The sequence below is a fragment of the Dermacentor andersoni genome, chromosome 8 (genome assembly GCF_023375885.2).
Source record: "Dermacentor andersoni chromosome 8, qqDerAnde1_hic_scaffold, whole genome shotgun sequence".
Lineage (NCBI taxonomy): Eukaryota > Metazoa > Arthropoda > Arachnida > Ixodida > Ixodidae > Dermacentor > Dermacentor andersoni.
In genome coordinates, this window is record NC_092821.1 from 60,067,219 (window position 1) to 60,083,217 (window position 15,999).

A 15,999-nucleotide genomic window follows, 5' to 3' on the forward strand; every position below is an offset into this window, starting at 1 on the left:
ATATTAGAAAACCACAAATTCACACGTTGTTTTCAAAAGCTGCCCATAGAAATCGATTTCTGTTGTATTCCTCTTTAAATTAATGTGGGCTTGAGCAGAAGCCTAGTATTGTCCTGCCCTCTCAAGCTGCCTGCTTAATATTGTATGCAACTTTTAGCTCCGAAGAACGCTAACCTTTTTAAAAGTTTCTTTCTCCAATTTTTCTACAAATACAGCAGCAGTTGCCATATTTAGTTCCAATGAGGTCTAAATTATTGTGATTCTCCATATAAATGCCATTAATAGATCAATAAAGTACCATAAATAAAGTTATCAGAGGACGTTATAAATAACCTCATATATGACATGACCTATATAAAATAGATCTTTATATCCAGGAGCCAACAGTAGGTAACTGTTGACTCTAGAGGTGAGGTCGCAATATGTATACCATGAGGCGTAGTAAATAGGTGTACATTACAGTGAAGAACAAAGGGCAGCCAACTTTAAAGTTGTGAATTACAGAGAAGGAAAACTCGAACAAAATTTATTTTAAAGAATCTGACATTTCGGACACCGGTCGGCTCCTTCTTCAGGGGTGAGATGGCGTGAGGCGCAGCAGTACTTATACACGTTTTCGCGCTTCGGCAGCCGCACAGACAAGCGTAGAGAGACTTTTCGTAGCTGGTGTATGTGATTCTTGTGTTGGACAACGCAAGAATGACCTGCGCCACCTAAACAGAGAATGCAGTGGTTGTGGCAGGTCACTGCAAGCGTTTTGATCACGGCATTAGCCGCGATGGCGTTCTCGTCTTGGAAACAGAAAAAAACCACCGGTGGCGGCTCCTTTGGAATCCTGGCACATCCAGGATGGTAACATCAATCGATCGCGGCGAACACTTCCAGCCGTTTACTCTCAATATCTACGAAATGTGTCTGCGCACTTGTGTGCGCGTCTGTCAAAGTACCAAAAACGCATGTAAACAATTTCATGACCCACGCCATCTCACCCTTGAAGAACGAGCCGGTCGGGTGAAGAAACGATGGATTTCTCAAAATAATTTTACTGAAGCTTTTCTTCTCTTTACTTCAGTTGTCGCCAACCAGGCAGATATGTGCCAAGTGTTTGCCTTTAATTTTAAAGCAACTTCGCTTTTGCCTAACTTCGAAACTTAGGCAAACTACAAAAGCGCACAGTTTTAAAAGTTTGAATGCAGAAAAAATACTACCAGATTCCTCTCTAGTACTGTCAGGATGCCATTATTATGTTAATACGGCACAGCTAGGAATGGTAAACAAACGATTGTATCATCGCCTTAGCAATGCATCTTTTCATGTACCGCAATCTCCTCGAATATGGCCGGTGACAACCGAAGAATTAGGAGGAGTGGCCGGAGCCGTCTCTCAGGCACCACCATATCCTTGCATACAGTTAATTAAAAATAAAAGAAATGCAATGCAAGCTCCACCCACAAAAACTTCCATCACCTCTGTAAAAGTGCCGAGCCAGTCGGACTCTTCTCACAGCCTGACGATTTTGCTCTGCTAATCTAAACAGGAGGATGATCAAGAAATGAAAGCTCCATTGTTTGAAACTACAAGAACAGAAAAAGGATTTAAACGGGAAGGAACACTCGGCGAAAACTGGCGACAGAAAGCACGTCACACTAGTATAAATGTGGACTGTTTGCTGACGCAACCATCGGGAAAAAAACTTGAAATGAAGTTAACAGACATTGTTTTAATTGGTTATACTTTACCGGAAAAACTAAAAAAATATCTGCGTATATATTAAGTTGTACGTTGCGACTTACTTTCATTGCGTTACCTAGGGACAGGCCAATGACGCGCGAGATGCATGCATCATGCGTCAGACACACCGCCGAAACGAGCGGGGCCGGCTTTCGCATGCGAGCCTTAGTCTATTCGGTGTGCCGCCTGCCTGCTTTTCTTTTTTTTGATTTAGCGTGGTTTCGTGGCTTCCGGCGTATTCTTGCGTTGCTTCTGCACTTCGACACGGCACCGCTGCACTATTAGACTACGGTAAGGTGAGAAATTTTGTTTGACAGTCTGTGACGTAATTCGAGCAATTAGGCTTCCGGCAGGAATCTAGCTTTGGGAAGCAGTTAGAGAAGAATAGCTCAGCGGTCCTGCCACAGTTGTGTTAATGACTTGTATTGGGAGATATTTGCGACACGTTCTGTGAGTCCCACATTATTTTAACTAATGTCGGTAGTTTTTCGGCTCGCTCACCGCGCCTTCTGTTGTGACACCGTTAGCGAAAAGCAGCTCGGCCGTGTGACGCAATTAGTTCCTGACGGCTTCTCTGACCCCCACTATGATTTCAATTAATTTTGTTACATTTTGCGATAATGTTCAGGCACACTCGTCGCGCCTGTCGTGACGATGCGAAAAGCAGCTCAACCGTGGTGACAAAGTTTGGTGTGTACCGAATCTTAATGGGACATGTTTGTGACGCTTTCTGTGGCACCGCAACAACATATACCTTCTTTGGGTACTCAGGCTTGTCGAAAAGGTGCGGAGCGATTGCCAAAAGTGATAACACGGGAGTGTGTCCCTTGCTCAGGCAGAACGCGCAAGAGATAACGTCAAGAACCTCAAGCACCAGGAAATTGCAACTCGAAAATTCAGTTTTCTGAACGGCTGAAAACACGCTTTGCACCCAAGCATTTCTTTTGATTGCGAGAATGAATTCTGCGAGCATCTAGCATGGTCTGATTTACAGCCTGTGTTGGCAGCATTCCTGGGTACGTAGCATACCGTCACGTGGGCCGAGGCCAAGTTCTTTTGGAAATGCGCAGTCGCTCGTTTATTTGTGCTCTTAAACAGGAAATAAGGCCGGGGAATGGTGGATTCCTTGGAAATAAGACGTTTTCGTGATATGTTAGGTACGATATTGTTTTGGCTGAGTCGAGTATTTTCTACGCCATATATGTAAAAGCGAATTGCTTTCGTTTGTAATGCCATCCATTCACCACTTTCGCACGTTTACGTTTCGCTTCTACACACATCATTCCTATAAGGTGTTACTATCAAAATGACACATGCTTGCAATGTACTCACTCTTTTTTTCAGCTCACATCGTCCGGTGGAGCTCGTACGAAACTATTGCTGCTTACCTGGTGCCACAACGGCGTATGAATGTACAAAAATGCAAAAAAGTGGCGAAACTCAGAAGAAAACAATTTGACGTGTAAATGTGGAATAGGTCTCGACAGCCATCTTGTTTATGCATTATTGTCTCTCGCGTGAATACTGTAAATGCTTCTTTCTATGTGACATCTGCAACGCAGCAAATTGGTGGTAGGGGCGGGGTACCCACGACAACAACAGAGCTCCGTTGTGATCGTCACCTCGGACTGGACAACATGACGGACGAAACAGGACCAGATCAACGCCCACATAAACGCCTACAACCCCGACGATTGGGCTGGCTCAGCCGCAGGATACAGGAACGTTCTGCGGCGCCGACCACCTCGACATGCAAGACTGCATCGCCACATGTGAACCTGTAATTGCCCACACCAAATGGGATCCGACGATTATGTGGGCCAACATGGTCTTCAACCAAGAAGGCACGGTGAGGTCTTGTATGAGAACCACAAGGAATAGCTTCACGACTGGGACACGTGCAAACAGAAGCTCAGGGACTTATTCGGCCGTTCTGCCAGATGGAAGAGCACCGCTAAAAAAGAACTAGTGACCTGCGCCGAGACATTCATAGAATCATACGCCTCTTACATCCAGGACGAGCTGGCTCTGTGCCATGAGGCCGACAGCAATATGGCTGAGTCAGACAAGGTTGGGCATGTAATGAAGGGGATCCCTGGCGATGCTTTCAACCTGCTCATGTCCAACAATTGCGAAACACTACATGACATCATGAAAGAGTGTCAGCGCTTTGAGCAGGCCAAGAGCCGCCGCATTGCAACGTCATTCTAACGTCTGCCGAGCACAGCTGCGACATCCTCTTCTGACGAGAGAGTAGGAGGGCAGTAACCATCATCATCAAATGATCTGACACGGATAGTGCGGCGAGAACTTGAAGCCATGGCTCCTGCAGCCTTTTTTCAGGTCCCAGTGAACCGAAAAACTTGGCTACATCATAGTTTGTGCAGGCAGTAGTCCGCGAAAAACTCGCTAATCTCGGAATCCATTCTGTGTGTGCCGTTGCCGCTTCACAGCTGTCTAATGCTACAGGTCCATTTACTAATACAAGGTATGTATAAAACAGCACTCCGTCGCAACTGCGTCACTGAGAATATATGACTTACTATCCGTGCGCCTGATAAGGTGACCAAGGGGAATTTTCGTTACCATTTGCCTCCATCGTTTCTATGGGAAGGCCACGCGTGATTCGTAGGCTTGAAGAGCAGCGTATCGCCGAAATGACAGCGAGAGCAGCAGCGGGAGATAAACCGTCGACGTCATGGCATGAAGAAGAGCGTGCCCGGAATGTGGTACGTAAACGACAAGCAAAAGCCGACGTCGCATATCGCGACGCCGAGAATGCCACAAAGAGACGCCGACGCCACGAGGGCAGGGTGTTAAGATTCAACGGCGCCTTCCCAAGGTTCCAAAGGTACTTTCTCGATCGCTGCGTCGGCTCAAGTTGCCGAGTATGTGTTCGCCTGTGCTTTCATAACGACCTATCGGAAATGAACGACATACGCTCGGAAGAGCGACGGCAGAAGGCAGTGGATGTGCCGACGCAGTGCTTTCCCGGCGAGAACGTAGGGAGTTTCGAGTATGCTGCACGTGTAAGGAGGCGCTGATAAAGGGTATCGTGCCTTGGTTCAGCACAACGCGTGTACAGAATATCTGCTTATGGGTGCGGTTCCACGTTTCTCGACGACGAACCCTTAGGTGTACCCACATGGGCTGGTGCATTTTCCGAAGCTTAACTGAGATCGGATCAGCTTCGTTGGTCATCCACCTTCGCAGAGCCGAATGGCTCATGAATTTTTTTGCGTTGTATCGGTACAAATAAGCAAGCAATGCTTCCAAATGATGCATAAGAATTTGCATATTTTGGTTCGAGGGATGACGGATGATAACGATGGCTAGTGTGGTCGATAATACTACAAAAATTCTAAGTAATCCAGATAAAAACAGCAAATTGACGAACAAAGTGACATTTGATATTTTCCTTCCTGAACAGACCAACACCCCGCCTCTATCACAGGACTCACACGGCATAGCTAATAATCAATAGCCTGGGATATCCTGAACTTCACCTGATTTCAGCCAAGTCTCAGAAACAGCTATGAAATAAAATTGAAAGAAATGAACGCCTAGCAGGTAGCAAAATGTAGATGTTTTTGTGTAGATAAAAATATTGTATGGCTTGAGGAAGAGATATTCTGCAATGAATATCTGCGCAGTTCAATGAGCCTCTCTACTTGGATTTCATATAATATGGAAAGGCACTTGTTTCTGCAGAGATACCAGCAGTCATTAAGACATTGCGTTATCAAGGAATACACAAGTCATACGGAAATATCTTAAGACACATCTACAAAGGTTCCACAGCTGCCTCGCTTCTCCACATAAAAAGTAACGATAATTGCCTATCAAGAGAGGGATAAGGCAAGGCGACGCCATCTCTCCCCGCCACTTCAATCTGCTCGACTTCCGGCGGGAACCCGGCGTGTGTACTTGCAAATGATTCTTTATGCCAAAAGCCTCGGCTTTCCGATAAAAAGAACACGCCATCTCTCACATTCTATTCACTGCATGCTTACGAGAAGTATTCAAGATAACAGACTGGGGATGCTTAATAGTGAGGATCAAAGGCGAATATCTCCACAGCCTTTGGTTTGCAGATCACATTGTCATGTTCACCAACAGGGAAGAATTACAACAAATGATGTGCGACCTCAACCGAGAAAGTGTAAGAATAGGGCTGCAGAATAATGTGCAGAAGTCTAAGGTAATCTTCAATAGCCAGGTAAGGGTCCAAGAATTCATGATCGCTAGACAGCCTCTGGAATCTGTGCAGTCGTACATTAATGTAGATCAATTACTCACATGAGACCCTGATGATGAGAAGGAAAGTTAGAGAATAATTAAATGGGTTCGAGTACTTAGGGTAGAGAATAAATCCTGACTACAAGATTTCAACTGTCGTTGAAAATAAAACTGTACAATCATTTTATTCTACCGGTACTAACCGAAGGGGCAGAAACATGGAGGTTAACAAGAAGCTACAGAACAAATTGAGAACTGCACAAGAAGCGATGGAAGTAAAAATGTATGGCGTAACATTAAGAGACAGGAATGGGGACAGTGGATACTGTAGTTGACATTAAGAGAAAAGAAAATGGAGCTGGGCAGGGTGTGTAATACGTATAATGGCTAACCGTTGCACCATTAGTATTACAGAATGGGTACCCAGTGAAGCGAAGCGCAGTCGATGACGGCAGAAAATTAGGTGGGGTGGGGAAATTATTAAATTTGCAGGTGTACGTTGGAATCAGCTAGCGCAAGACGGTGATGGAGATGGCGGTGAAAGGCTTTCATCCACCAGATGACATAATTATAGGATGGTGAGCATGGTGATGATGGTTGACAATAATTACTTAGGCTTTCCTGATTTCATAGCAGACGTATTGCGACACGTACAACCCCCGCACCCAAGCGCAACAGATGTTTTGTTTATCCGTGAGGACGCTGAATATTCTGTAGAGAGGTGTTCCGGTATCTCCACACTTTCTTGCGTGATACATAAAGAGCCAGAAAGGGTGAGCCACGGGAGTGGGCTAATAGAACCACTCGATACCATTCAACGTTCACACCACCCATTCAGTTAGTCTAGACGGTATGCACTGCAGTGGAATTCATGTCCCACCATACTTTATATTAGCGGCAGTGGAGCGTAACAATTTGCGGCAGTATTTTCGAGACGACCAGACCCGCCTGCCGCTCGAAGCAATGCGCTGCTGCCTGCATAACTCCGCGGATTGTATAGTTTCAACATAGATTGCGCTACTGTGTGTTTAAGAGCTCTAGCGCGACATAGAACACTGGCAACTCAGACGGCTTCTTCATTCTAGCGGCAGGTTGTATCACTTTCACTAGCTGCGGCTCGTATTCAGGACTCGTTCTTTGTGACCTGCCTTTAGTTTTGCCTATTGAGCGCTCAGAACGTTATGGCAAGCGGCCTTTAAAGTTCTGGCCGAACATTCTACCAGCAGCTGCTGCCTGCGCTAGCATGTCACACCTATTATATTGCCCAATAATTTATATATGCAGTAGAGCCAGGCTCATGCTGCTTACTGTGCGGAAAGTTAGCTTGTTGATATAAACTCCGTGACAAGAAAGAAAGCACGTGCAGAAATTCGACCTGGTAAATGTCTTCATATAACATGTAAATAAGCATACCTTTCTATCGAGAATACGGCTTATCGACACAAATATCTTGACAGTCGTAGGGTCTAACCGTACACGACACTTCGTGTTAACCTGTTCGAGGTCACATTGTAGCAGCCTTTTTCATATAAAGCCCAACCCGTTATATCGAATTGATTCAAGTGTTATAAATACAGAACAAAATATTTGCGGGTGATTTAAGTGCGCGTATGTAGGCGCTGGGAATACAGAGAGTGGTTCTTCTAATTTCAAAGCGCCCTCTATTCTGCTCTTCTCAGCTCCTTAGTTCACTTACAGCGTTAGTTAACTTAAGACTAGTTCACTTAAGACGGCAAGGAACTGCTGCGCATGACCACTTTACTGAAAGCGCTACTAAATTAGACGGCATATTCGACAGGCCGTGTTCCGTCGGCAATGGTAAAGTAGTGGTTTTTTGTTCAGTTGTACATGTTGTTTTCGTTAGTGACCGAAATCGTGCGAAAAAATTGGAAAATCGTGGCCATGCATAAACTTGAAACCTCAAAAACTGCAATTACGAGGACTCACTAGAGAATGCTGGAAAGACGGTCGTAGCGTATCGTCTTATATGCAAGAGAGCCTGCAGCACCTAACAAGAAAATATGTGGCTTTTACACATTTATTTAAGATCCATCCTAATTCACGACAGAAGGGCCTAAACATAACTCGTGCTAAATTTCTTGACTACAAACATTGTTTGAAGTGAGTAAGAAGCTTGTACTTTTCACTATTTTCGTATTGAGAAATATTGACCGCACTATCATTCTAACTACTGCGTTTTCCTTTCAAGGGAGCGTACCGATGCCTTTGCTTTATTGTCACTGTTTGCTTCATTCAGCCTCTTGTACAATAAATGTATCGACGAATCGCTCTCCTGAAGGATAGGCATATAAGTAATGCGGAGTCGGGTCCGATGTGTTGCTATGGTAACGAGTGGTCTCGCGTGGGGATTATACTCTGGGGCAGAGCTGTCTCGGGAATGCGATAGGAAAAGGAATTGCGTTAACGTTGCTCCGAGCCGTTGGTAGTATGTCTTCTTGTAACATTTTTCTTTCGCTGACCCAACAGCAGCGTCAGTCATGACCCTGTAATCGTCTGTTGCGCAACGACGACTGCGTCTCGAGAGTTACGAGCTTTATTTTCTGCGAGTACCGTGATATCACTGAACAATCGCATTCCACAAAAAGCAAAATATCATGTCTGTGTATTAAAACAATGTCACAAGGGTTTTAAGTATGCTTCCCAGATTTTCAGGAATGAAGGAATCGGTAAAATTTGAATGACAAATACAGTCACTCTCAACATAAGTTCCAACAATGCATCCCCAGTCCAATTGCCGCTAAGATTGAACGTCGGTGTGTCAAAACAAAAAAGTCTAAAACGAAGCACCATTCTAATTACTCGTAATTCTTACACTACATATTTGAATATCGGTGCTCGATGCTGTCTTGGAGTCCCTTCGACCACTGGATACGGTGCTGCAGCTCATGTTCAGGGAACTGTGAGCATGCTATATCGACGGTGACTGGAGAGGTTAGTTTACCACGTTTATATTTGCACACTGGTTGATGTTGACGTTTTAGGCATTCGTCTAATAAAAATGTTTCTAGAATTTCAAAACTAACTTCTTGTTTGATGCGCTGCGTTACTGATTCTGTGCATCTTTTTACGCGTGTACAAAACATAAGCTTGAAAAACAGGTGCGTTCGGAAGATATCAAAGAATGCACAAGATTGATATTGTTTCACTCGCACTGTGCTTCCAGATGAACTGCCAGACAGAAGTTTGTACTGAGTGTGTGGCAAAGGTGGAAGGTCTCGTTGTTGCGTAAGCCAAGTAGCAAATGAAGTGAAAGACTAGACGCGTAACAAAGACCAGAGGAGGGCACATTTTCTTCCGTTTATTCCCCAAGAGAGACAAAGAAAATACGACACAAGTGCCCCAACGAGCAACACTGCTCTTTCCTTCTTATCAGAGCGCGTGTACTGAACTGTGTTCTGCGCATACTTTCATGGATAAGATACTGGTGTGACCAATAGCAACCCTTGGGCAAAGCTAGAAAAGTGGGTCAATGGTTAGCAACGACATTACACATTAATGAATAAATTTATAAATAGAACGTAAAAGAATAACTTCGCAAAGGAATAGCGTTGTATTCATGGGCGTGCTGCATAAGTTATTGGAATTGTTCGTTCTAGGCCACCTTAATCAAATTACGTCGTGCTGCTTACAGTTAAAGCCTTTGGTAGTTGTTGCGGGTCATTGGATTTTATCTTTCTTTAATAAATTTACAAATCCATTCCGATGTTCACTGCGAGTAATCGCAGCCACCAAAAATAAAATATAGGAGATGAAGGGTACTGACTCGAGACTGATATGAAACAGCGTAAAATTATCTCTACATCGAAGTATTAAAGAATGGTAAGTAAATTAAATGCCTAGAAAGAGACTTGACATCATCTTTAAGCGCAGCCAAACCTACTTTGTAGCGAAGCAGCTCAAGCCTAGATATTTGTTACTCCATTGGGCGCACCTCTTAAGAAAGTCATTCAGGACGTTATCGGGGCCACTAGATTTCTTTGAATCTACTTCTAACAGAAGTCCCACGATACCGGCATCCGTAATAATCAGGTCATCGATGGTCGTGGTATAGCATGAATTGGCCGTAAGTACATTTTTATTTTCGACAGTGAATACTGACTGGAAAAAATAATTAAATGAATCAGCTTTCTCGTGTTTTTCTTCTGCAGATAGTTGTGGCACTGCTGCGTTTCCACTGAAGTGCTTCCAGAACCTACGAGGATTGTTTGCAAGGAAGTTCAGAAGAGTTTCGTTAAAGTAATGATCCTTTGCCACTTTGGTATTGTTTCGGCGATCATCTCTAGCGTACTGCAGTTTTGAATTTGTCGGCTGGCTTGGATTGTTCTTTACGGTTCTGAATAACCTCTCGCGTGATCCACGGGTTTGATCTGTGTTGTTTCTTTATCTTTTTCGGAATATACTTATCGACACAAAAAAATATAATTGATTTGAACGTTACCCATAGAGTATTTACGTCACAGTACGCCTCAGACACGAGCTGTGAAAAGCTGTGAAACTCGTAATCTAAGTGCGTTAGTATACTGCTGCCACCCGCCTTGTTAAAGTTTGTGATCACAGAGAATTTGCTATGATTGATTAAGGTGTTACTGATTGGTAAGATGCATATCGGTATGTTGGGGTCCGAGATACAATTGATAATACTGGATTTATTAGAACTTGTCGGGAAGTGTTGGCTGGGAAGAATGAGGCCCAGAATGTTTTTACAGTACGTTGTGTGCGTGCAGGTTCAGTCATGATTTGTTGAACCTTAAATGCTAGCGTAATATCAAACAGAGAATCGGAAGCTGATGACGAGTGATGCAGGGTATCCTAATCTACGTCATCAAGATTTAAATCACCCATCAGCAATAGTCTCGAATTTCGCACATGTTGTTGCATGAATTCTTGAATAGCAGATATGCTTTCGTAACCTGATGACGGGCTTAAGCACATCCAATGAGCACAGTCCCCGAATTACATGCGAGTTTTCAAAAGATAGCTTCAGCTCCTAATTTGTGTGGCAGAATGCTGAAGGAAAAACAATTTTTTTATTAGCAGAGCAACACCAGCCCCTCTCGCCAGACGACCCTTGCGGATTATGGAATAAACTGGTGGCACGGTTTCATGATCATATACCTCGGCTGTGAGCCATGTTTCAATGATAGTCACAACATCCGGTCCATATTCAAGCAATAAATTTTCGAGAGCTTCAATTTTCTTTAGAATACTCCCTCCATTTATATTTATTACAGTTAATTCTTTGACTATGGGTTTCGCCGAGTGGAAGGCCGACTTCTTGTGTCCTCCTTTTTTCTTTTTTGACGGGGGGCACTTTGTCATTTTTTGCATCATCCCTAATGACTGCTTGGCCATAAATGTAGAGTTTGTCAAAAGCTAATAACAACTTCTCGTGTTTTTGTCGGTTTTCTTTTGCACTCTCAGAAAGCTTTTTTCTAACTTCCCGTATATTGCGCGAGAAATCTTCACCAATAGACCAGCCAGAGTTTTTCAATTTGTATACGTTCTTTAGTACTACATGTTTTTGTCTGGAGTCCTGTAGTTTAAAAATAACTGGCCTGTTTTTGTTTGACTGTACTTTCCCCAATCGGTGTATACGTTCGATTCTAACAGGCGTTCGATTTTAAAAGCTCGAGCTTTTCTTCAATAAAACATTTGTTCACTGCTTTCACTCGTTTCTGGTTTCTTTTCTGCTAAGCCGCACACAATGAGGTTAGACCAGCGGCTTTGACTTTCAAGGTTGTCTATGCTTTCTTGCATAGCTTCCATTACCTGCATCATGCTTAGTATTTCATGTTGATAAGTCTCAACCTTCTTTTCTAGTTCCGATATCGCGTCAAGCTTACTATCTATGGTATTTAGACGCTTCTCTTTTATTTCTTTTGTGTCATTGGCGATTTCCTTTACCTGTTTTGCGATTTGGGCTAGCTCAGGCCCAGGATTTGTTTCAAAATCAGCCCCAAGGAGCAATAATGTCTTGGCTATATATGCACAGCTTGACACAATCTCACAATACTGCTGCGGGCACGGCAGCACGATCAAGAAAAGGTTGTGTGATCGAACACAAATTCCACATTTCTTCCTCACCTGCAAGATGAAGACGAAAGGATTTAGCGTCCGCATAGATTGAGTACTGCCGTGCCCATAGCTCACGTTGCCTGGTGTGTGCCCTGTTGTAGTCGCGGTAATCCGTGGTGGCGCTGCTTGCAGGTCATGTAGTCCTAGGTAGGACATTAGGCAGTATAATAGCAAGAGCTTGGTGGCGCGACCGACCACCCCGTTCCAAAGCGGACGCTCATAACATCCATCCATCCATTGTATCCAGGTTCCCTCGTGGTGACGTAGCACATATTCTACTGCGGCGAACGATGGTTGGATGGCTCGATGTTATCGATGGTTCTCTTGTTACCGAAGCATCTGTTTTCTGTTAGCGAGATCAGGCAGGCGGCAGAGGCTAGTGGGGCCCAGAACTGAAGGGCTGCAACAGCCCCTCCCTAAAATATTTTCCTCTCAAATGAAATTGATCTATATAATAAATCTATGGAAAAGATGCACAGCTATATAATATGCAACAATATTGCAATAAAACACAATGGAGAGATGCAGTATATACGCAGAAGAAGGGCAGCTATACAGAAAGAAATAATTTAAAATTAAATGCTTGGGTTTTACGTCCTACAACTACAATATGAATATGAGGCAAGCCGTAGTGGTGGACACTGGATTAATTTTACCACCTGGGTTACTGTAACGTGCGCCCAATGGATGGTAGGCGTTCTTTCATTTCGCCCCTATCAGCGGGACAGAAGTTTCAAAGGGATGCGCGTAGTTCTCAGCAGAAACAAGACAACACATCTTGAATTGTATTATATTGGAGAAAATAGCGCTTCTATAGACTTTGCATTTCGTGGAGAGGCGAGTATGTGCTGCGAAAGGCAGGAACAAGGAACTTACGATGCTGCCTCCTAGTCCTATGCAAAACCCGCAGTGAAACAGAAGGTCGTAGATGGGAACATTCAACAATTTCATAAATTAATATTTATAAAACGAGGACATAGGTACAACTACGTTTATCGCTACATGATTGAAGTGTAGGATAATTATGAAAAATTGGAAAGTTGGCACGCCAGGTCAGAAAACGATGTTTACATACACTCATGATATTTTCTGTTCAAGCTCAAGTATTACCTTTTTTTGAATTGATTGGACCATTTCGCAACAATCAGCCATGTGCTAGTATTAGGAGACATATAAATGTGACCAGTCGAGGAATAGAAGTGGGGTGCGAAAATCACTGGCATGTCTGCAGAAGGAGACGAGAGCGCGACGCCTTTTGATGCTACTCGCTTACGGCAGAGAATCTTAACGTAGTATGAGAACGCATACCGAGATCGCTTATTTCAACAACCTTGCTAAATGCTGCATGGTCCACAGAATAAGTTGATACTGGGTTATAGGTTTTGCGAGAAGATGGCAACAATTTTGATTCAGCCTAATTTAGAGGGAGGCCGTTGATTTGGCCCCATTCAGACAACGAGGGTAGATAAAACTGCCGAGCATGGCAGTCCTCCATATTGCGTACCTCATTAAATATTTTTATGTAAGCTTAAAAGAGAAATGAAGACCTTTGAATTGCTGAGGAAACGTCAATGACGAAAATTAAGAAAGGAAGCGTACCTAACATGTCGCCTTGGGGCACACCACTAGAAAATGAATAGACAAAAGAACGCTCATCACTGACGCTCACGAAGGAAGAGCTCTTGCGGAGATAGCAGCATAATAGAGCTACAACAGCGACTTCAATACTATACCGCGCAAGCTTCTTGGGCTAGGGGTTGATTGACTATGTCAAAGGCTTCGATGGGATCGCGGTACCCAGCACCAAATTTCCCGTTTTGCGTGACGGGTGCGGGAAACACGCATCATGAGGCTGACATGATTGGGGATCCTTGAGCGACCATAATATTCCTGCTAATTTGGAGCAACATAATTTTCTTACGCATAAAACACTCTACTGTGCAAAGCTAAATCTCTAAAAGCTTGGAAATGTCAGAGAAAAGAGAAATTGACTGATGATTTGAGAAATCCGTCGCAAGACGAATTTAAAGGCAAGGATAGGGCAACCTGTTTTATGTCCGAGTTGCTAAACGGTGTATATAATTGACCAGGTATTTAAGGTGGTCGTCAGCACAGGTACATAAATACTGCCATAATCTTCGATAATGGTGGCCGGAATGCTATCTGGGCCGCAGGGGAAAGATGGCCTCAGATGACGGTGGCATTCGCTTAGGAGATTCTCACCCGAGGTATACTGAGCTGGAAATTCCTAGCTTTGGGAGCCATATTGACACGTGCACTTGTCCATCTTCTTCCGGTGACCGGTTTTCACCGTCTGAAAAATGCTATCGCTCACACTCTAAGAAAAGTTTACACCCTCTGAGTACTATCTTGCGACACAGCAATAAATGTCATCTTTCTTGTCCACATTTCCTTTCTTCAACGCTGCGAGCCCGGTACTCACCAGTAACGAACGGCATGCGCGTTATCTGCATGACATAGCATTACCGACAGGAAAGTAGCAGGCGCGGCGTTTTCAAGAAAGGAAACGCAAGCAAGGCAAATGACGATTATTGTTGTGTGGCAGACATATACCCCAAAGGGTGTAAACTCTTTTTAGAATGTATCTGCTGTCTGTTCTCACCGAAGCTTGTGCAATCTGATACCACGTACGACGCGAATTGTGTAGAAATTTCGAGAAGACACGCGAGCATCAGCGATTGCTCGAGAACCTTCGATTACTCATGCATAAAATCTGACGTGCTTGACCGGCAGACCAGATTTTCTAAGCATCACCGACCATGTTCGCCGCAATCAGTGTGCTTTTAGCGTAATTTGCTTTTGTGTGTACAAGTGCGCGCAATAAAGGTTAATTTTGTCATTCACAGATTTGCCGCTGTATAATTCACCGTGACTACTACGGGAGAATACAGAGTAAGTAAAGAACTTTCAGCAGCAGAACGTGGCTGCTGGACAGTGCTCTCGAGTGATATTCTATGAGGCGTGTTTTGGTTTACCATTAGCACAATGTTCATAAATCACCCGTGATATGTAGCACAATTCTACTTCTTGAGCTCCATTCTTCTCAGGGGCAGGCGATTGTGACACAAAAAATGAACGAGAATATTTGAATAACGAACAATTTATTTGAAAATGATGTTTCAAACTAATTACTTTAGTGCACATATTTCAACTTACGAATTGTAACTGTTTGCTTGAGAAGTCATATCGTTATATTGAAATAAATTCTGCGGATATGGCACCTATTTAGAGACATGCGTTCATAAGGTTCGCAACGAAATGAAATGATTATCAGGTAACTGTGGGCTGCAGTGCCAAAAAAGCCGTTTTGTAATAAAGAAAGGGGAACAAATGTTTCTTTCTATGGGAAGTTTGACAGTGTTGATTTCAGAACTGGTGCTAGTTTTGAAATTCGTTACAGGTATATGTGCCTTCAGTTTGTGAAATTGCAATTAGTGAGCTAAAGGAATCAGTATAAAGCTAATTAGTGAATATTTTTATAGTCAATCAGGCGTATACATTTCTAGACTAAATAGCGATACCTCCCGTAGCCTTCCTGCACAATAAATAGATATATGCTAAATGCCTCTGGCTACCCAGTCGAAAAATACACCAGACCGGTATGTCGAGGAAAGATTAACGACATACCATTCCTTAACCACAAGAATCCAGCAGACGGATACGATCAGCACGTTTGCTGGAGGGCATGTAAAATTGTTTCCAAAAGTCCGCCGGACGGTTAGAAGCGCTGTTCTCTAAGGACTCAATATGAGACTTGTGATTCCGCTTGTACATGTGATTACAGGTGGATCGCAAGAAGCGTAATAGTACTACTAATATAATAATAATAATGATAATAGTTTAGAGACAGCGAAAAACAAAACAAATAAACGGGCCTCTCTATATCTACTAGGGCTTGGGCGACTAGGCGCG